This window comes from Zalophus californianus, chromosome 2 (genome assembly GCF_009762305.2).
Source record: "Zalophus californianus isolate mZalCal1 chromosome 2, mZalCal1.pri.v2, whole genome shotgun sequence".
NCBI classification, from domain to species: Eukaryota; Metazoa; Chordata; class Mammalia; order Carnivora; family Otariidae; genus Zalophus; species Zalophus californianus.
Window position 1 is genome coordinate 136,638,518 of NC_045596.1, and position 24,901 is coordinate 136,663,418.

At 33.6% G+C, this 24,901-nt stretch overlaps 1 protein-coding gene across 2 annotated transcripts in view; it reads right to left on the reverse strand.

Moving 5' to 3' along the window:
* The window catches only part of FSTL5 (follistatin like 5), a 741,602-nt gene that overhangs the window by 672,742 nt on the left and 43,959 nt on the right, over nt 1-24,901 (reverse strand). The gene's annotated exons all lie outside the window — the stretch shown is intronic.

The following is a 24,901-nucleotide window of genomic DNA, read 5'->3' on the forward strand; positions in this document are numbered from 1 at the left end:
GAGAGGGGTAGAGGGAAATGGAGAAAGAATCCGAAGCAGACTCTGCACCAAGTGCTAAGCCTGACTTGGGGCTCAATTCCATGACCCGGAGGTCATGACCTTAGGGAAACCAAGGGTCCAATGCTTAACTGATTGAGCCACCCAGGTACCCCACCCTTTAATCAGTGAATTCTTCAGGACAAAAGTAGGGCAACCTCAAAGCACTTAAATTTCCAAAGAGAAAAATTATATAAATGAAAATTGGAGCAGGGTTTAGGTGGGTTAAATCCATTTAAGAAAAATGAAAGAATAGAAGAAAAAATTACCCAATAAGAATATGCAGTATAATAAAATTGGGAAGAAATTTTAAGATAATGAAGTGTACTTTGGATTTGATGTAATGCTACTACTATATGTTTGGAGGAACAAGAAATTGTCAGCTTTAGGAACACATTACACTAGTTGAAGAGATAAGAGTATCAGGAAAACAACAAGTAAGGGAATATAGCAGACAAGAGATGATGTTAGTTGACGGAAAAGGCAGTGTGTATATTCTTACAGGTGTCAGAACTTATTCCAAAAGTAAAATGATACAAATTGCAGTCAGGAAAAAAATCTACCCTTCTTCCTAGAATCCTAGAATCTTTTTATTTTTTGCTCCTCCACATGGACCTCCATAATCTGTTTTATTTCTCACTAACTGAGCAACAATCTCTTCAGACAACATAGTATTGAGATTATCTATGTGTGTCAGGTTCCCCGTGCCCCTTCAGATATGATTTATTTCAATCCCTTTTAAAGATAATTTTACTTATATTTTTCATTATATTTTGCTATGGTGAATTGTATAAGGATTTATTCTGACTTAATATATTTAATGCGTGTCCTAAAATCGACAAGAATAATTAAATCTCATGCTTCAGGGCATAAGCTGATTGCTGGAGGGTTTTATTTTTTTATTTTTATTTTTTCCCCGGATTGCTAGAGGGTTTTAAAGAGGTATTTTCCCTCTGTGCACAAAACTGTATATTGACAAATAAAAGAGGGGTATCTGAGGGAGAATCTGCTGTTCATTACTCTGTAGGTGCTGAAGTAAAAGCACCAATCTGGAAAATTCTACAGGAGAGGTTTGTTCTAGACATTTTATAAAGTGTTAGAAAGCATACTCTTTATAAATGTATCATAGATTGGCATTTTCCTTTAAGTTAATTATAAAACAATCAATTTCTCAAAGTTTTACTACTTGCTTGTGTTATATGGTTCATTTCATTATCTTGTTTCTATATTATTACTTTTTAGTGCTCACCTCGGCAGCACATATTCTATATTATTACTTTTTAGTTTAATTTGAGTATCAATAATTTGAAATTGAATCTGAACAAAATCCCCCGTGCTTTCAAATTCGCTAACGTGTTCTGTTATTGAAGTTCTTAATGTGAATTTAACAAACTTTATGCAGTGGATTAAATACAGGGACATCTAGAGCACAATTTTTTTACCTGGCGATTCCTAAAAAAAATTGACTGAAAGAACCCAAGGGTGTTTAAATTGCCAAAATTTAAAAGCATTGCTTCAACTCAGCATATATAATCCTTGTTGCTTTAGACAATATTAGTCTGTACAAATTGTGTCCACGGGACTTATTTTTTTTCCAAAATAAGAACTGAAATTCCAAGATTGAAATATAACATTAGATTAAGCTGGAAAATTAATTTAGTGAGTACCTTTATGCCTGCCCTCTAAATAATCTTCCCTGTAAGAAGCATTCTAATTTCTTAAAGATGAGTATGTAATCACTTCTCATGCAATACCAGCATCTCAAGGACTAACACGTTGGAGTATATACCAAACCAGAGTTTTCCTGGGTCAGTGGCACCAAAATGTTCTTAACAAGTAAAATGTCCACTAGGGTAGATCACAACTCACACAATATAATGGATCACAGTGATTAGGAGTTCAAAGGGCCACTGGGGAGGGCCCTCTGCTAATGAAGCAGATCAGAGGCAGGTATCCAGTCAGAACGATTTACACTTTCAAATGCAAATGCAAATTATAAAATCATATTAATTCTAGGATAAATATTATAGAATAATGCTTGACTCAGCATAGGAAAAAATAAAACAAAAACCTCCTAACAAATAACAGTTGTCATAAGGACTGAAATATTGGGAATCATTCCTATGTAAATAGGACAAAATATTTTTAAAACATAAAGGAATTTAATATGAACAATCAATATTTTGAACTTTCATCACTAAAAATACTATTCACTAAAAGCCTTTGAAGCTATTTAACAGATTGGAAAAATTTCTGTAAGAAATAGGGCTAAAGGATTAATGTCTTTGATATAGCAGTAATTTCTATACACTAATAAAAGTTAAAATACCTACAGTGAAAAGTAGCGAAGAAAATTCAAATATCCAATAAATATTTAAAAATTGCTGTCACTTAGAATAAATAATAAAAATAGATTATTTTCAGGTTAAATATAAGGAAATTTTAGAAAAATATACTGGTCTTAATTTCTCAACAAAAATCAACCAGATTTTTCTTATTTTCTTATAATTATATTAGCCAGAGTAATATATAATCTGCATATGTGTGTGTGTGTGTATATATATATATATATTCAAATATATATTCCAATACATATATATTCAAATATATATACAGACATATATATTCAATGTAAGCATTTATTATCGTTAGCCAGAATTCCCGCCTGCTCCTGGTGGTCCTGCCACTGAATGATCACTGGGTGATGGTTTATTCTGCTTCTAAGAATTCAGTCTCCTGGACACTAAAATACAGGACTTTGGCTGGGATACCTTTGAGATATCCAACTCATATGCAATATGATCTTGTTCTACAAAATTTCACAACTTAATTTATATCACAAACTATCGTATTTCCACTAAATAGGGGCTCCTGAAGCAAAGTAACAAAAAGTGTAAATGTAATCCGTGTTTTGAAAAAAAAATTTACAGCATGTTAAGCAGGTGGTCTCTGAAATTGAATCTGTTACTAGCTTCAGGGCAATGTCATTGTAAGCATGCAATACTTAATATTCTTTTCTCCCTTTCCCTTAATATTTAATAAATTTAATGTGTTCTTTACTCAATCAATATCAAAATGTGTGTTTCATGTGTCTAATTTCACAAGGCACCAGGCTAACCCCTAAACTACCATAACATAGATTAGGGGGAACATACTCCAATTTTTTTTCTCCTTTACATCATTCCACCTCCTATATTGTTGCCTTTGCTTTTATAGTCTCTCTTTCTCCTTCTCCACTCTCCTTCTTCTTAAATAGCCCCAAATTTATTTTTGCTCTTCTTTCTCCAGCTTCAATTTTGATAATGGATGTTGTTTACTCAATTACGTCCTGACCAAATATTCCACTAACAATATATAGAATATTTGTAAAACTTTCAGTTCTGGCAAACTGACTATGTGGGATGCTATTATATATTTATTTTTTAAGCATTAGAGCTTATATCTCTGTGGGATGCTTTTGAAAACTGACACTATCTAAAATGTAATTCCTTTTTTATTACTTTTTAAATGCTGAATTTGTGGCCATTTTTGTGGTTTATTCCAAATGTCTTTTGCCTAGGGGATTTATTTTTCCCCTTTTGGTTTCTCTATGTCTTTCAAAATGTTTCTTGGTCTGAGAGCTGTAGATTTTTATCTTTTTTCAAAGACCTCAAACTTCATTCCTATGTATTCAACAAACACTTCCATTTAAGAAAATAATAACATAATTTAAGATTCTAAAAGATTAAGTTACTATTTCAACAATGTTTTATAATTTAAGAAAATGGAATAAAGTATATCTGAATATTTGGTTAAATACAAAGATGTAAATAATACTTTAGCATTACAGATTATTCTGTGAATTATTAAGATAACTGTTCTTTGGATATTTTAACATAACTTGTTTCTGATAGAAAATTTCTTTCATTTGTATCTATAAAGACTTAATTTACTCATGCTCTAAATCTGAGTAAATCTGTGAAGAAATGTACTAGTGTGAGTATATAAAATTCAGCATTCTGGGGTGCCAAGGTGGCTCAGCTGGTTGAGCATCTGCCTTCAATTTGGGTCACAATCCCGGGGTCCTGGGGTCGAGCCCCGCATCGGGCTCCCCGCTCCGCGGGGGGGCTGCTTCTCCCTCTGCCCCTCCCCCTGCTTGTGTTCCCCCTCTCACTGTCTCTCTCTGTCTGTCAAATAAATTTAAAAAATCTTAAAAAAACTAAAATGCAGCATTCAGAGGTTTTAGAACGTTCTCCAGATTCTCATGTTCTTCACCATCATGACTACCTTACTTCTGCTCAGAGGAAATAAACCAAAATTTCATTCTCTTTGAATAAGAGTATTTTAAAAGCAATTCAAATTCTGCCCAAATGAAACACTTAAGTGATAATTTCTTATAGTGGCTTATTTAAGATTACTCCAATTAATCAAAGTTAAGTTGAGAAAAATCCATTTGGCTATTTGTTGGTTTATAATTTGGCTTGTATTTGGGGAAAACCAAGCAAATAACAGGTCTGTTGTTTTGTCATGATCACCATGCAGAAAGAAAGCACCTTCAATTTGCTTTTGCTTCATTTTGTGTTCAATCAGGAGAATGAAATCTTAGAAAAATATTCATAAAAGATAAAAGCCCGGGAATAGTCAAGGTATTATAAAAACTAAATATTCCTATTTCAGTCACGTTCAAACTTCATGGTCTAAATGAATCCCATCCTTTCCATTCCCTCCCCTCCAAAAACAAAACAAAACAAAACAAAACAAAACACAGATTTATCAAATCACAGAGAGAAAAGTTTAAATTTAGTTTCAAACAATGTTTTAAAGCAATTATTGAAGGACACTTTGGACACCCAGAAGCTGAGGCTCTATAGGAAGCCGAATGAGTTAAGTAAAAGTCACCATATACTAATTTTTTTAAATTTTCCCTTTATTTCCCCTTCTCACAAGAACATATAGAATAGACGTCCCTTTCGGTAAAATAATGAATACATTTTATAATTTCATTATGGAATGCTGAATTACATAGGTTGATTCTAGAACAGCTCAGTCCTTGCATTTACTTGAATAATTATTCACATTTTCAACATCAACAGTTGAATCAACATTTTCTAAATTGTAGTAATTGTCTTAGGTATATACAAAATGCTATACTGATTTGAGAATAAAATGAATGAAAATAGGAAAATGTATAAAATAAGATTTTTGGTCTTTAACAAAAATAAAGGTAAGGTACTGGCTTAATTCTCAATATACAGAGTCTACCAAATTCATAATGAAACAGACTGACTTAACATGGTAGAAAAAACATCTCCCCCTTAAACAAAAACTACAGAAAAACAAAAACACAAATTAGATGTTGGATTGTTGATTCTGGAGTACCTAATTTGGATGGCCTTTAATAAGATGGAAAAAAAAAAAAGGAAAAGAAACAACTAATTCATTATTAATAACTCTGTACTTTGATACAGATGTCATATCCAGAACTAAGTTTGAGTTTAGTTAGAAGAAGATAACACCTAGAGAACTGAGTTTTATTCCAGGCTCCACATTTTCCGGGGAAGGGAAAAATGAACTCCAATCAGCAGAGTTAAGAACACAGAGGAATTTGAAGCCAAAGTCATATGAAAAATGGTTAACAGAACAAGAGATTTTTTAGCTCGAGGAATAGAGCATTTCAGGGGATACGACAGCCATGTTCAAATATTTCAAGGGCTTCTCTGTGGAAAGGATATTAGATACTTTATGAAAAATCTGCAGAGTTAAATTAGCACCGCTGAATTGAAAGCTAAAAGGAGGTATTTTAGTTCAAAATAGCATATTCTCAAAGCTGCAATGAGGAGTTTCACCCACTTATAGATGGTAGCAAGTTACTGAAAGTAAGTACAAGCAGAATGACTATTTAACTGGCATGTTTGAGAGTATTCAGTCTAGAAAAGGACAATCATCTGGTAAACTGGATGATTTTTAACATATCCAAAAGACTATAATATAATGTAAGTCAACTACCTTATGTTAAGAGAAAGAACAATTACGATTTAATTTCTTAGATACTTATTAGAAATTGTTACTTATTTCGTTGGGGAAAGGGAATTACCTTGTTATGTTAAAATCCTCATGTGAAGAAAACTGCAACATTTTGACTTGTGCTTTTCCCTTTAGGCAATAGTTCTCAAATTTTATCATGAGTCAGAATTACCAGGAAGGCTGATTTAGCAGATCTGGGTGGGATCTGAGAATTCATATATCTAACAAGTTCCTAAGAGATGTTGACTGGATTGATTCTGAACTTTTTTAAGGAAGCAGATTTGTAACATTACTGCCAATTGTCAAGCACGTTAAACTACTATCTACACAATTGCTGTTTGAGTCCCAGATTATTGTGCAGAATGGCTAGCCTTTCCAAAGTATGATTCACTGAAGCATGACAAAAAAAATTAGGTTCTCCGGGCGCCTGGGTGGCTCAGTTGGTTAAGCGACTGCCTTCGGCTCAGGTCATGATCCTGGAGTCCCAGGATCGAGTCCCACATCGGACTCCCTGCTCGGCAGGGAGTCTGCTTCTCCCTCTGACCCTCCCCCCTCTCATGTACTCTCTCTCTCTCCTTCTCTCTCTCAAAATAAATAAATAAAATCTTAAAAGAAATAGGTTCTTTACAAAATTATGTTACCCTAAAAATTAGCAAAATATTTTTAACCTGTAAGGTATATAAAATTACTAACTTTGTTATTCTTTCTTAAAGCTTTTCCATTGGCTCCTTGTCAATCCTACAATAAAATTCAAAAGTTTTACTACTGCTTATATAGTATTGTCCTCCACCTCTCTGCTCCTTACCTTTTTAACTGAGTCATTTCCCTACGTCAAACACCTTAATTTTTGAAAACGCTGAACTCATTCTCAGAGTTTTTGAATGGATATACCTTTCCTCCTGCTTAGAACACTTTCATCCCTTCTTTTTACAAAGTAACACCAACATTTTTTCTTTCAAGTTTGAGCTAAGTTGTTTCTTCACTTATGCCACCCTTCGAAACCAGGTTGAATGATCATCCCATGAAACTTGCATTGCACCCTGAAGTTACCTCAAGATCTTGGGGTGATACATTATCTGCTTGAAGGTGTAAGTACTATATACTGTTCAGATCTCTGCACTAATACATACTTAAGTAAGAGCATATTAATATTGGAAGATTTTAAATATCTAAGCCTTAGATAGGCATGTGGTTCATAATATTCGAGTGCTATCAGTTGTGAATTAAACCAGATCTACTTTCGTAATTACAAACAGAACCAACTTATCTTAAACAAGGGGGTTAGCTCCTTCTGGGATTTCTTTCACCATAAGTTGCCATTAAAAGTCTCTAAGCATTTTTCCCCAGCCAGCCTGGCAATTAAATGGATGTTAATTAAAGGGATGATCCAAACATTCCCTCTGGAAGTTCTGTTATTCCTTGTTTAGGGTTCATTCTTCCAGACCTTGTTTATGGCTTGACAGATTATAGATTTGATTTTCCTCTGCTAATGTCATAGACATATTATGGTCAACTTCCCACTTCACACATCACACATGAATATTCTATCTGCTTAATATTGTTGCATTATTTCTTTGGTCCTCCAACAGCTACAGCACTAAGAAAATTCACAAGCAGTACAAAATTTTCACCAAAGTGGGTTTCCTTTTATATAAAAGCACTTTTCTTTAGTGGTTATATACAAATATGCATATTTAGTATATATATGCATTATTTATGTGAATATAATGTATATTTTTTTAAATTTAGAAATACTGAAAATTCTATATGTACTGTACAATTTTATATCCTTTTTCCATATATTCTTTTCTTCTCATATATTCTTATTGTATAAGAATTCTATATTCTCTCTTCATATACTCTTATGAGACATATATCTTATACATCTCATGTATATTTTATATGATATATAATACGAATATATGGAGAAAGAACATAAAATCTTATAATACATATAGAATTTTCAATATTTCTAAGTTTTAAAAATACTTAATATTACTTTTTAAACACAAATGAATAGTCTTATGGCTTTTTGACATTTAACACTTTGATACAGAATTCTAGCCATTAGCAGTGATTGTGTGCCCTGACTGCACTTTAGAATCATCCAGGAAACTTTATAAACATCCATGTCTGAGACCTAATCCCAGAAGCTCTGATTTAATTTCCTAAGGGAATGGACCAGACATCTGCATGTTTATATGCTCCTGGGTGATTCTAATATGCAGTCGAGATTGATAACCACTGCTTTAAAGACCCTTAGAATCAGTCTATACTTATAATTGCTTTCTTGAAATATTCTTAGATTGTTAAAAAGAAACAAATTTGACAGAAATACACAGTCTTATTCTCAGGTTTGTGTAATGTTTCATCATAAGAATACTAAATACAAGTTTTTTGTTAGGAGTCAGTAGAATCTATTATCATTTTAAACTGGTAACAGGTAAAATTCACAACAGATGATCTTCTGTTGCCAGATTTTCATTTCACATGGTTTACGCTCCTGATAACAGTAAGAACACAACAATGGCACTAATTTTCAGATCATTGCTAGGGACTGATATCTGTGTCCCTCCCCCCAAACCCATATGTTGATGCCTAATTCCCAATTTAATGGTATTTGGAGGTGCAGGATATGGGTGGTAATTAGGTCATGAAGATGGAGCCCTCAAAATGGGATTGGATCTCTTATTAGAAGAAATATGAGAGACTTTGCTTCCTCGATCTCTCTCTTGGCCATGGGGTGATATAATAAGAAGACTGTTGTCTATGAACCAGTAAGACACCAGACACCAGACCTACTGGCACTTTGATGTTTGACTTTCCAGCCTTCAGAATTGTGATAAATCAATGTCATTGACGCAACTCAGTCTATGGTATTTTCATTGTATCAGCCTGAATTGACAGTCATTTTCCTAAATTTTGACAAGTTAAAAAGAAATAAGCTACATTATCTTCATTTAGAAACTAACTAGTTCTATCGGTTGGCACATAATTCAAAAGATAGCTGAGCCTATGTCTCCCAGCAGTATAGGGCTTATATGTTATAAGCTTAGGTAATTTCAATAAGCTAGGTTCAGTGAGTCTCATAATTAATAACAATAAGATTATGAGAAAATAAGATGTTCAGGAAATAAATATCAAGGGGCATTCAATGTTGAATCGAACTAAAAGTGCAGGTGGGAAACCCTGCCAGTAACAAGACTTTGGTGCTCCGGTCACACAAATGGAAACCTCCAAAGTATGGCAGTGTTTTGTTTTGTTTTTTTTCCTGCTTTTGTATTTGTTGATTTTGTAATGCTTTACTATTCTCAGATTCTTAGCTGATTCTCACTTCAAGAAAATTTAGACTAGCCAAAGGACTAGTAGGTAACAGGTCAAATGTATGTTGAAAAATTCCAAACTTTTCACGTATAAAGTATTATGCTTTCCAGTGGTAAATATTCTTTTCAGAGATAGAAAGTTTTCTATAATAAAATCCTGTTTTACTAATTATCAGCAAGCACTACAAAAATAAAATGTTGATGGAAACTGCTTGAAGTGCCTTATTTTAAAGAGTAAAAATATAAAATGCCGTACCTGAGATATTATTTTATATTAAATAAATAGATAATAGGAACTTTGGTGTTTATATTATGTACAAAAGCTGTAAGAAACCTAAATTTACAATTGTTAAGTTTCCTCACATTTCAAGAAGGGAAAATAACTTTAAGAAGAATTTAAACTTATAATTCTGTGATTTGTTTATAATTAGGGTAAATTCGCAATGGAAGAATGAGTCTTTTTCTGAGTCAGACATTGCATACTAATTCACATTGTATTAAACTTCCAAAAATGGACTTAATAAGAAATTTTGGAGCCTCAATTTTAGTATTTTTTTCTTGAAAGCTGAATATTCAGTCGCTTGATCATCCTGTAATTGTTTTTGCTCAACCATTAGTCAGCAGCAACAATGATATAACATCTGCTCACCTCTCATTTTTTCCATCTAGGTAGACAAAAGAAAGATCTAGAATTAAAATAATTACTATGTCATTCTGAAATATTTTACAAAATAAATATGTTGGCACAAACACTTTGGAAAACTCTTTGGCGTTATTTATTAAAGCTAAATATATGCCAACCCCATGATCTTACAATTACAGTTCAAGAGGAATAAATGCATATGTCTAACTAAAGGTATATGTAAGAATGTCAGATTAGTCCCAAGCTAGGACAGCTCAAATATCCATCAATAATAGAATGCATAACAAACTGTGAATTTTGTGTAACCAGGCACTATAGAGTACTAAAAACAATAGGCTTCCATTACATTCATCAACGTGGATAAATATCACATGGTGTTTAGCAAAATAAACAAACAAAAAGTCATACATGAAAGAATACCTGTAGCAGGATCCCATTTATATGTAGAGTTCAAAAGCAAGACTAATTTATGGCAAAAGTCTAGAATAGTGGTTAACTTCAGGAGATGGCTTTGATTAGACTTGACAAAAGGAACCTCCTGGATTGCAAGAAATATATTGTATCATAATCTCAGTGGCCGCCCTGCAAATGTGTACATATGCAAAAATGTATTTAAATGTACAGTGATGATCTACTTACCTCACTGTACCTAAGTTACCTCAATTAAAGTTATAAAAATTGGTGTATTTCAATATGTTATTTTAAGAATACAACCTAATTACTGATAGCAAGATTTTGAATAGTGATTAATACATAGAATGTGAATTAAAGGAAAGAAAAACATTAATTTGAGAAGATATGTGTATCATAACTCTTAAACTATGACGTGAACATTCTCTTTCTAAAAAAATATACCCTGAAATAGAGACTGATAAAAAAGAGCAAAAATGGATTTATTATACTTTATTGTTATAGCTATAAAATGATAGTAAGTCAGATCCTTAATATTGTTAGTTTCAAGAGAAGCCAAAATTGTCTGCTATGTATAGTAGCAATTAATGCTAAAGCCACTGGAGTATAGTTCCCCGAATTGTGTTTCCTAGAATACCAGAAGGTATTCAAAATTTTCTATAGTCCATTTAGTTGGGAAATTCTAGGTTAAGCAAAGTTTAGAATATTTCTCAGACTTTAATATGCTCTTGTGCATTGTGGATTTCCACAGAAGCATACTATGCAGTTTTCTCCAAATGACTTGGTCATTAGAATCCATTTTCAGCAGAACAATTCACAGAAATAATGTTCTCAGGGGCAATGAATACAGACTTCTGAGAAGTGAATAAGGGACTTTATTATATCAATCAAAAGTAAAAATCATAAGATCTTATGGAACAGTTTTCCAAAAAGAGGGACACTAGACACAACAACAGGGTTTGAACTATAGCACAAAACCAATTCTACTTATGTTTTAAAGAGGCTGCTTTTTATTATAATGATGGACTTAGACAATGGCTGAGATTCCACAGGGAGAACTAAAAGGTATTGTCTTTTTTGTTTGTTTGTTTTTTTGGGGTTTTTTGTTTGTTTGTTTTGTTTTTTGAGAACACATGGTTATTTGGCACATCAAGCTTTGAAGAGAAAGTTTTAGGAGCTGATGATCTAGTAGAATTATAAAAAATATGCTTGGCCTAGATATATTTGGACATATAATACACATAGGCGCTGCATGTGCATAATTATGATGATAGTGTTTAAAACAAATACATCAGAAAAGATGTCCCTAGTAAGTGGAGTCCCTATTATTAGGAGATGAGAGTGTTATTCCCAAATCTATCACTACTAGATTTTAGCTATTTGGACACAATAACAATTAAGACCTAAATTATTCACTAGCCAAATGAAGATATTAGACTTGTAGACAAATAAGATAACATTTCAACTTGCAGTTTCAGTGATGCTTTTGTAATGGGTATATAGATACACGCAAATATGTTTTACAAAATATTTGTTTCTCTCCTGAAAAAAACTTTTAAAGTTGCCTTCAATTTTTATTTTTATTTTTTTAAAGATTTTATTTATTTATTTGACAGACAGAGAGAACAAGCAGGGGGAGTGGCAGGGAGAGGGAGAAGCAGGCTCCCCTCCAAGCAGAGAGCCCAACACAGGGCTCGATCCCAGGGTTGGGATCCTGACCTAAGCCAAAGGCAGACTCTTAACTGACTGAGTCACCCAGGTGCCCCAGTTGTCTTTATTTATTTTTTTTAAAGATTTTATTTATTTATTTGAGAGAGAGAATGAGAGATAGAGAGCACGAGAGGGAAGAGGGTCAGAGGGAGAAGCAGACTCCCTGCCGAGCAGGGAGCCTGATGCGGGACTCGATCCCGGGACTCCAGGACCATGACCTGAGCCGAAGGCAGTCGCTTAACCAACTGAGCCACCCAGGCGCCCCGCCCCAGTTGTCTTTAATATATATATATATATATATATATATATTAATATATATATATATATATATTTGGTTTCAGGGGCACCTGGGTGGTTCAGTTGCTTAAGCATCCAACTCTTGATTTCAGCTCAGGTCTTGATCTCAGGATCGGGAGATTAAGCTCTGCCTCACGTTCTGTGCTCAGTGCAGAGCCTGGTTAAATTTCTCTCTCTCTCTCTCTCTCTCAATCGGGGCACCTGGGTGGCTCAAGTCTGCCTTTGGCTTAGGTCATGATCTCAGGATCCTGGGATCAAGTCCTCCATCTGGCTCCCTGCTAAGCGGGGAGTCTTCTTTTTCTTCTCCCTTTGCCCCTCCCCCCTGCTCGTGCTCTCTCTCTCTCTTGCTCTTGAGCTCTCTCTCAAATAAATAAATAAAATCTTAAGAAAAAATAAAAAAGATTTTCTCTCTCCCTCTCCCTGCCCACCACTTGCACATTCTTTCTCTAAAAGTAATTGTTTAATTAATTAAATATATATTTGGTATTAGCTCATCTTCATCCTTTGGGGATAAATTTGAGTTCTGGGAGGCACCTGGGAGGCTCAGTCAGTTAAGCATCTGACTCTTGATTTCGGCTCAGGTCATGATCTCAGGGTCATGGGACTGAGCCCTGCAGCAGGTTCTGTGCTCAACAGGGAGTCTGCTTGAGATTCTCTCTCTCCCTCCCCCCTGACTCTCCTCTCTGCTCTCACTCTCTCTCTCTCTCTCTCTCTCTCAAATAAATAAATGAATCTTTAAAAATAATTGAGTTCTGGAACTAGCTAAACCCTTTGAAACAATAATTCACAAAATCACTAGGTAATTAAGACCATCCATTTCAATATTTAATTTTTATTATGCAACAAGCATATTTTACCCAAATGAATCTTTTGTGACTCAAAATATATAAAAATAAATCAGAAATGTCCTAGGTGAAGAGGGAGTAGAATAAGGAGGGCTTTCTGCTCAACCTTCTGCTTGCCTTCCATTTTCATGTATTATTTCTTGGTCACATCCATGTAACCATAAGCTAAGCATAAAATGGAATGGAAACTGGTACCATCACTCATAGATATCTACACACTCTTTCCCTTAGTATCTCTAATACCTGATTAATACATGTTCTCCATTCAAAGTTCTGTGGACAAGCTATATAGTCTTAAATTTTTTTCAATATAATATTGCTTAAACAGAAACATATATCTATGTGTACACACACACACACACACACACACACACACACACACACACACACACACACAGAGTGGAATATTACTCAGCCATGAAAAAGAATGAAATCTTGCCATTTGCAAAGATGTGGATGGAGCTAGAGTATTATGCTAAGCAAAGTAAGTCAGTCATAGAAAGACAAATACCATATGATTTCACTCGTATGTGGAATTTAAGAAACAAAAGAAATGAACGGGGGAGGGAAAGAGTGGAATACCAAGAAACAGACTCTTAATTATAGAGAATAAACTGAGGGTTGCTGGAGGGGAGGCCTGGGGGGATGGGTTAAACAGATGATGCGAATTAAGGAGGGCGCTTGTGATGAGCACCTGGTGTTATACAGAATTGTTGAATCACTACATTGTACACTGTAAGTTAACTAACTGGAATTTAAATAAAAAGTTAAAAAATAAGAGTTATAAAATTTATTCATACAAATTTCTTAAATATCTATAAACCCAAAATAAACCTAAAGAATAAATACAAAAATTAAAAAAGCAATATTCGCTTGATGAAACAGAATTGATACAATTAGTGATACATTATTGAAGCTATATTAACACTTGCTACATACCTATGGTACTGACAGGAATGTAGAACCCAGTAGGATTAAATATCTTTTGCTTTTTTATTCTTCAAAGATGAAATAGCACTTCATTTTTAAGACTTGTTAAAACTCTAATATAATGTGATAAAGCAAGAGACATTTTCTCATCACAGTAGTTATATGTCCTTTTATTCTTTCTTTTCCTAACTGGAGTTTTAATTCCTTCTTGCCACTGTTAATTCTGCCATTTCTGGTTTGCATATTGTTAATCTCACAGGAGTGAGTTAGAGAGATAATATACTAAGAAAATATTGTTTTAGATTTTAAATTGGGTGTGACAGATTAACTTAAGTGGCTCATAAACTAACTGCAATCGATGAATTCCTAAATTTGTTAACAATGAAACATGAGTGAAATAAACATATTTTAAATTATATATACTAATATATAATTATATAATATATATAATCCTAAATATGCATACATATATAAATATACATAGATATGAAAACATATCTGTGTATATCTTTAGGTGCATTGTAATAAAATATAGCATTATTTTAGCCACATCTAATTTGTGTTGAGTTATAGCTTTTGATTATTATTATTATTTTTTGTTTAGTTAAACATTTATAATTCTGTCCAAAGGTAGACTCCTTTTATTGTCTTCACATTGTTTTCAATGAAATCACACTAAAAACTCCAACAGTAGTGGGAGCCTGGGTGGCTCAGATGATTAAGCGGCTGCCTTCGGCTTAGGTCATGATCCCAGGCTCCTGGGATCGAGTCCCGCATCAGGCTCCCTGCTCAGTGCAGAGCCTGCTTCTCCCTCTCCCTCTGCCATTCCCTCTGCTTGTGCTCTTCTGTCTATCTCTCTGTCAAATAAGTAAATAAAATCTTAAAAAAAAAAGACTCCAACAGTAGCTACATGTATTTAAAATTCTATAGTGATAAATATTTCCATAAAATAATTATATATTCTTTGAATCACTGAGGAAATGTAAAGCACTTCAATGACAGTAAGTAAAAAGAAAAACAATGTTACAAAAAATAGGCAAAAAATTTTGGACACTTCACAAACAAGATTTATGAATAGTCAGTACACAAATGAAAAAATTCTCAATGTGACCACCAGTCATCAAAAAAATTCATATTAAAACTACAATAAATACCACTCTTTAGAACAGAACAGCAAAAGTTGCATAAATGTAAAGTAGCTGGAAATTTTGTAAAATTGTACATCTTCTTTAGAAGAAGTTCTGGTGGTTTATTTTTTTTTTCCTTTTTAAAGATTTATTTATTTATTTGAGACAGAGTGAGAGAACATGCAGAGGGAGGGGCAGAGGGAGAAAGAATCCTGAAGCAGACTCCCTGCTAAGCGCAGAGCCCAAGGTGGGCCAATCCCTGAGATCATGACCTGAGCCAAAATCAAGAGCTGGACCCACTGAGCCACCCAGGTGCCCCATGATGGTTTCTTTTTAAAGGAAAAATACCTAACTTACAAACCAGCAATCCACTAATAACTACTAACTATTAACCCAAGGAAAATGAAAATATATAACCAAAAATACTTGTACAAGAATGTTCATAGACACTTCATAGATTCTGTGATACATTCATATGATAAAATGTTACTCAGCAATAAAGGAGAATGCACTTTTGAGAAACAATAGCATAAATGAATATCAATAACATTACTTTGGGTGAAACAAATGTTACACAAATCTGCATATATGGCATGATCCATTTACATGAAATTTTAGAACAGATAAAACTATACTATGGTGAATAATATCAGAACATTGTTGGTTCAGAGTGAATGAGGGGGTCAGAGATTGACAAGGAAGAGGCATGAGGCAACTTTCAGGCGGGTTGGTGATGACTTTCAATATCTCGATACAATTGTATTTTGATGTTTATTGGAGAAGTGTACACATTTTTCAAAATTTAAAGAATAAAGGTATAAGATTGGGCCTTTCCATTGTGTATAAAATGTATCTCAAAAGAAAAAAAACTCTAAATAAATATTTAACTCTAATGATATGTACCAAAGTATTTAAGAAAGAAGAGTTTAATGTCTATAATATAATTTGAAATGAATAAAAAAATAAGATAGATACATAAATGAAAAGAGGGATGGTGATACACACAAACAAACACATATATATGTGAGAACCAAGCATAATAAAATATTTATCTAGGTCTTGGTTACATGGATATTCACTGTAAAGTTGATTCAAATTTGCTGTACACTTAAAATTTCATTCCAAAATTTGGGAAAAAAGAAACATAACGGATACACAATTCCCTTCAAAAGTTTTCTAAACCTTTACACAATAAAGAGAAATGTTTAAATTATTTCAAATAATATATTTTAAAATTTTATGTTGTATTTATTTAATAATTTGTTTCAGTATTGTCAGAACACTGGTTTTTGTGAGGGCTTTATAAAAGATTATAAAGCTAATTGGGAAAATATCCTGCAGAATGATGATAGTGTGGTGTCAGTACAGGTGTGGTGCCAAGGGGAATATGGGCCCTCGGACTTTCTCGTTAACCTAAAACTGCTCTAAAAATAGTGGTGAGCGTAGCATAACATATAGAGTTGTTGAATCACTACGCTGTACACCTGAAACTAATATAACATCATGTGTCAACCACAGCCAAATACAAAATACAAAAATAAATAAAAAAGGAATTCTTTTTTGGGGAAAAAGCCTATTAAAAAAATTGAGAAAGAGTAAAAGAGGCCCCTACCTCAGGAGAAAACAACCACATTGCCAGTATTTCTTATAGCATAAGTAAGCAAACTTCTGACTGAATGTTCAAAATAGACATATTTTTTGTTCATTATTTCTACCAATTGTTAGTATAATGATTGACAGCCCCGTCTCTGAATGGGCTGTTTGTTTAACCCACTCAACTGCTGATAAATTCACAATCACTTTCAGACAGCCTGGTGACTAGTTCAACATCTTAACCAAGCATGTTTTTTCTAGTGCCTCGTCTGGCGAATACTCATAGTTACCCCATTTATTTCTCTGTAGACTAGTCTCTATGAAGCAAATTCTCTGGCTGTCCCTGAAGGCTGGTGCCCTTACTGGGTATTAAATAAAGTCTTTTATTGTATTTTCAATCAGTTCATTTGAGATGTTTACTTCATCAATAATGACAGGCAAACCAACATGTGTATTTAAGAACTTAATTTGAATCATTTTGTTCAGGCTCTTGTGTGTAGCAGCTACTTAAGAAATACTTGTTGAAATAATGAGTAAATGCATGTTTTTGCTGATTAAAAACTGGACTTGAAGAAACATGTTAATTTGGGGGGGCAATGTGTTAAAGGAAAACAGAACTGTTCTGGAGGATGGGAAACCCAGATTCTAATCTTAGCTGAGCAACACCCACCTGTGTGATCTTCAGCTAAGAACTTTGCCTCCCCGGCCCTCAGCCTTCCTAGCTGTATTTTTATATATACATATATATAACACATTTAATATATATTAAATATATAAATAAATATATACAATATATACAATATAAAATGAATATATGATATATAATAAACATATATATTTTTTAAATAGATTGAATATTTTCTACTATCATAAGGCTCTAAAAACCTAACTCTCAGCTCATATACAGGGAACTGATGCCCGAAATAAGCAGCAAGTAATATTAGTTAAAAATAATACCACACTTTTCAATTGTGGCTCATACACCATAGGGTGTTTATCGTTTAAACATGCTGAATGTCAAGCTTATAAATCAGGATATTATCTATCATTTATAATGCAGAGCTTTGCTAATTGAATTCACAATAGAATTTTAATAATGAAAGATGTACAAAACAACTTATAATTAATTTACACATTGAGGTAATGAATGAAAATGCTAGCTTGCAATATATTAATATTAATGATTAGATAAATGTATTTTCACTTCATTCACCTGTTAACTTACAACCCTTTATCCTACGTCTACAGTTTAGCATATCCACACTGAACCCTGTTAAAAACAGCCTACCTATACTTTATTTTTTGAATGGGAGGTAGCATAATGTGCTTAATTAGCAGATAATGAGGGTGTGTTAATAGTTTGTTTTCCTAGCAAACTAATTATGATGTAGCTAACATCCTTTCCACAGAAACGGTGAGAAAAGACAACTAGATCTAAAGATAAGAAGGCTTTGGAAGTCAATCTAAAGAAAATGAACTGTAATGACAAAGTTATTTCATAGCACCTAGGTCCTAATATTCTGGTGTTTCTTAATCAGTAGACGGATGAATGTTCAGAAAAACAGGTAAAGCCGTTTTTTAACTATCAGGATAGTTTTTTTTTTAATTATGGCGTTGGGTAAAAGGAAGCACTGTAACTCAAGTCACTTGAAAATCCATACTGGGGTGGTAGAAAGCATGATATGTGCCCAAGGTTTATACATAAGTAGAGTTCTCTGAAATTCTGACAAGCTCGGCTTTAAGGCACTATATAAATTTGACTTTATTTGTGTATTTTATTATACTTTGTGTATAGATGTAAATAGAATACTCAAACGTCACATTTTTTAACATTTCAAACCTTTAAATCTTCAATGGAAAGTAGCTCTATTTTTTCCAGTGATAGCTACTGTTAAAACTTTACAACAGTAGTTTAATGTAGAGTCAGAGAATGTAAGGGAGTATACTTCTTGCAAACCACCCTACACCCCTACACACCTATAATAGTACTGCTTTGAGAATTCATTCTTGAAGGGATCAAATGCCAATTTTCTGTAGTAGGTCCTCCTCTTGAGAATTTTAGAAGGCAGATAATATCCCTTTGTTAACTTATTTTTGGTAGGCAAAATGATTCAGTCCACTGTGTGCCAATTTCCCCCAGTTTATCAAATTTCCCCTGGTTTGAAGGAACAAACATGCAAGCAACACATCCAAAGGTGAGCAAAATATTTTTTTCCCCTTAAAGTTCCAGAAAGGACAAAGTTAACCAGGTAAGATGTGGGATGAAGCTATAACCATGTACTTGGTGTTCAAATCAACTTTGAAATACACACAGCATTAATTTTGGCTTTAGATAGATAAACTAGATGGCAACTCTAGCCTCGCGTTAAAGGTGGTCGGTCCTCTCCATGTGGGTCGGGAGACAATCTTCCACAGCGCCTAATGCTTCTGAGGCCTCAGGAACAGAGACACTGACTGCCATTTGCTCTGGAATATCTGTTCAAGGATGTTTGTTTAAAAAACTGCCTTGAAACATAGAGATAATGTCTCTCTCTAGAGCAAAGAGCAAGTGTGTTTCCAGCCTTAGAAGACAGAGACTGTATCTCCATTCACAGCAAGGAGCAGGAAAGCTTACTGTCCAGTATGATGAAGATAAGGTCTGCCTTGGGTGCAAAGAACAGGCAGGCTTATGGCCCATACAGTAAAGTTGGTGCCCTTTAACTCACAGATCTTCTCATGTAACATTCCTGTGGTATGTGCTGATTGAATCTGGTCCTATTTATATTGCCCTGTGGAAACTGGGTTCCGGGAACTAGCTCAGTTAATACTAGAATCTCATTTCTCAGAAATAAAATTTCAAAAATGTTCTGATTTTTCAAACATAATTTCTTTGAGTAGAAGAAAAAAATCTGAGATTTATTAATAATATTCAGCCATTATGATGTATATGGAATAAATCTATCAACATATATATTAATTAGTATGGTCTTTAATATTTAATTAATTATTTGACCAGTAGTCCTTCACTCCCTTCATCGCCACCATTTTTGCTCTTAGATAATGTGCCAAATTGCTTCCTTACCTCCGCAAAATATATTAACATTTTAAGGGCCTTCCCTTGAACATGCTGCAAGCAGTCAGAGATTTCAGATAGAAGGGCACAATTTTTCCTCAGTCAGGAAATAATGCTCCTGGGTTTGCCTGAAGGTTTCCAGACTCTAAGTGGTCATGGTTTTGATGTGTTGTTTAATGTTTGTCTCCTTCCCTAGAGTTTTCTTCTGCCACTCTTCACCAACCCACAGCTATCATTCTTTTATACCAAAAGTCAAAAATCATCTCCCACAAATGATGTCTTTGAATTATACTGCACTATAGGGCATAGCAACACTCTCTGGACTTATTAAATTATGCCAACTCTTTGCTCATTTGCACAGTAATTACTCACAGAGACAAACATTTTGATTTAGAAAGTAAAGGAATCATAAATCACTTTAGGTTTGCAGGGGCAACTTTGTACCATACAGCTGGACATAGCATTCTCTGGTCACATAAAGATCTAAGAATTTTAGGGCCTCTAAGTGGTCCCACTAGGTATACTCAAAGAACTTTCCTATTGTCCTCCTAAGATCTTCCTTCAGGCCTGACTTTGATTATCAGCAGCAGCCAACAATGCAGCAGTGTGATGAGTGCTGTAGGTAAGAAAAGGGATGTAAGGTATAGTATTGTTCCTAACAGGATTCAAAGCCAACCAATGAGAGCATAGGACAATATGCTAGAATATTAGGACATGCATATTACAGGGTTATAAATGCAACAGGAAGTTACATTGTGATGGAAATTATGACCCAGCAAGTAGTAGAGAAAAGAAAGAAGTAGAGAAACTCTGAGAGTAAGAAAAATCCAAAGAGTGGAAATGAAACAAGGAGCCAAGATGGCACAGAAAAGGAGCCCAGGATTTCTGATGAGGTGATATGAGTGCAAGTTCTAGTTCTGTCTTTATTGGTGAGGATAGGCTACGGTCATGCAGAGGTAACAAGTAACTCCCAAATCTCAGTGGTTTAAAACAGAAGTGTTTTGTTTTGATTTTTTTCTCTCTCTCATTTCACATTTCAAGACAATCCCTAAAATTGCCTGGGTGTTTTACTCATCCTGGTTATTTAGAAACTTGGGGTGATTAAGCAACCACTACCTTGAACAGATGCTGTTTGTAATGCTAGAGGAAAAAGAGAATTCAGGAACATTTTATAATTGTAATCAAATATTCAGCCCAGATGCATCCTGTGGCACTTCTCTTAACTCACTGGCCAGAACTAGACACACAGTCCCATCCAACCGCAAAGGGACATAAAATCCTGCCTTTCTACCATGTGATCAGAATGTGGGGAGAATAGGAAATATATGGCACACAGATCAAATTACTATGAAAAGTTCTCATTGTGTATTCTGCATTAAGTTATTTAGTCTCTTGCATTAAGTCCCAAATCCTTTCTCTTAATTTTCTAGGTATGTGGCATTAAAAAGTTACTATACATTTGTGAAACTCCAGTTTCCTCATCTATGGAATAACAATAAAGCCACTTACTACATAGGAATATTCAATAAATGACCTAATATATAGAATAAGCTTCTAAATTCCTACATTTGATGTTCCATAAATGTCTGTTGGATAAACACACAGTTGAAACACATGATCAGCTCCTTCAGACATACTGTGGACTATAATTACAATTTCTATAATTAGCATGATAGATTTATATGCTATTCATATTTACGACACAGACAAATGTGTTTTCAATCACATTTGTGTGTACATATAGTTGTAAATGATATAAATATGTACATATATATTTATATTTACAACTACAACATTTCTATCTAATCTGACAAATAAATCATATTTCACTTTTTGCTCCCCAGACACGATTCATTTTACAGTTGACACACAGATATTTGGTAAACATGGGTTCTAAACATATATTCATTCAAACTCAAAGTACTGACACCTCTCTGGAAAAAATGTGGAAAATAGCTAATATATATCAAGATCTATCATATGTATGATTTATTTTATTGTTTTCTAGGCAATAAATACATTCAATACAGTGGAGCCTAATCCAAACAGAAAATCTTCTTATCCATTCCCTAAGTCTTACAGAAATAGACGTTTATATTCCTTGCAATTTAAATGAAACTTAAGTTTAAAAAATAACAAATAATAGGAAATTAATCTATGTAATAATATTAAAATAATTTATTATAAACATTTTATTAAGAATTGCTCTGCTGATTTTACTCTCACAAACAGAACAAATTATACCTAATTAATTTATTATTAATTACAATAAACTATATAATATATTCTGTATCAGATATATATATGATTTCAGCCTTATTCTAGTCAGCAGATGGAATCATTCATTCCATATTCATTTATTAAGTGTTGACTATGTGCCGACCACAATTCTAGGTGCTATGGTATAACAAGATGAATAGTAGTTCACGTCATAATGGAAGGGAACATCCAAAAAACGAATAAATAGGACATGGTGACCCATGACCATGACAAATGGTGAAAATATATTTTAAAAGGGGAGAAAAGAAATGCCTGTGACTTCCTTTTTTAATTATGGTCTGGGGAGGCTTCACCAATAAGTTTGCACGTGAGCCTAGCTGAAACGGAAATCAGTGGGAAAAGGATGACAGGGCATTTCTGGGACCCAAATAATGATTGATTCAAATAGAAATAAAGGCCCTAATGAGATGAATCATCAAGGTCTTGGGGAAATAAAAGTACTTCCCTGCAGTTGGGTGGGGATGTTGTTAGTGAGCAGAAAGTACTTGGCGAGGTTTTGGCAGGGACATGTACAACTCAGGGTACTTCTTTACTACCGTCAAGTACACGCTTCCACACACACACTCACGAATGACTTTTATAGTTTAATCTTACCTCTGGCCTAAGTCATTTGAAAGTTAGTTCTTACATTTTGCTTCCCTGCTTTTAAATACCAGTAATCATATATTACCTCTAACTATTTAGAGGTAAGAGCCACAGAGATAGAAAAGATTGGGAGGTAACTTTAATCATTTTGGGTGATTATTCGTGTTTCTCAAGTAGTCTTAACTCATAGTGTTGTTTCTTTTCTTTAAAGGTTTACTAAATCTCACAGAAATGCATGGTAAATAATTTATCTTCAACGTCCAGATTTAATCCAAAACAGTTTGTTTATAAATGTACACTGACACATAAAAACCCCTGGTATTATATTTAGCAAGAGAACAATGAAAACAGCCTAGGCATGCATTCTCCCGGTCATTTTTCTGCCACGGAGCCAATTAAACCATATCTATTATGATCATGGCACCAGGAATGAAAGGATTAGAAAGGCACAGTCTCTGACCTCAAGACACATGACTTAGGGTAGACAAACAGCACCGAATACATATTCACTGCTATGTAACAGAATGAGCCAATATACTGTAGTAATAATATCTTTTGAGAGTGTTCATAAGGGGGTTATTATTTCTATGCTTTGGCCTAGGATAAAACTGATTGTTAGTTTATGAGGTAGAGGACACAAATGATAACTGAATGATAGTGGGACAAGGTCAATTCTCCAGCTGCATTTATCCAGAAACTTACTTTTACATGTGACTAAATTTCAACAATGATTTTTAACACTGAAGTATACTTTCATATTTTACTTATTTTATATTTTCTGGCTATTAAATCTATAAATAATAATAATAAATAATAAATCTATACTGCATGTATAGATCTAGTCAATTAATATACTCAATAAATGTAGACATTCCTAAAATCTCTTAACATTTCTAAAAATCTTGATTTTTCATATATCAAATGAAAAAGGTACATCTTTAAAGATTGTTTTGGAGATTAAATGAAATACTACATTTAAGAGATTACCCTATGGTCTGGCACATAAAACTCCCAGCCAAGTTGAGCGATTTTATCAAAACATTATAATAGTATGGAAGAATTTCAGCAAAAACATGTATGCAATGTATACGGATGCAATGTAAATATATGCATATATGTATACAACACAGGTCTGAACTGAATCAGTCCAGTTATACACATTTTTTAAATTAATACAGTACTGTACTGTCAATGTATTTTTTTCTTCCTTATAATTTTTAATAACATTTTCTTTTCTCTCAGTTACTTTATTGTGAGAATATAGTATATAACACATTTACAAAATATGTGTTCATTGTTTATATTATCAGTAAAGCTTCAGTCAACAGTAGACTATTAATATTTAAGATTTAAGGGTCAAAAGTTATGTGTGGGGTGCCTGGGTGGCTCAGTCGCTTAAGCATCTGCCTTCAGATCAGGTCATGATCCCAGGGTCCTGGGATTGAGCACCATGTTGGCTCTCTGCTCAGTGGGAAGCCTGCTTCTCCCTCTGCCTGACACTCCCCCTGCTTGTGTTCTCTCTCTCTCTCTTTCACTCTTTGTGTCAAATAAATAAAATCTTTAAAAATATAGTTATGTGTGGATTTTCGACTATGCAGGGGCCAGCATCCCTAACACCAATGTTGTTCACGGATCAACTGTACTTATATTTATTTCAAGGGTTTTTTTTTTGTTTTTTTTAAGACAAGCAACATAAGAAATTTTAAAATATATATTTTCCCATAATTAGCATGTCAGTTTTTGTCTTATTTTCTACTATGAAAATCAAAATGTATTATAAACTTTTAATTTGATTGAATAAAAAGTTACTTTACTATTAAAAAGTTGCTCTATTATTAAAGCTTAATGTAAGTACATAATCTATATAATTTATAGTATGCCTGAATGTCAATTTATTTTATACCTGAAAATATTTATCATAAGGAAGTGAAGTATTTCCCCAATATTAAAGAACTTAAAATTATGATTTTTTATGAAATTAAAATGTCTAATGATTTCTATAAATACTAATTCTTGGCCAACCTATATATCTCCAGATTGTATAGACATCATTTTTTGTTTACTTT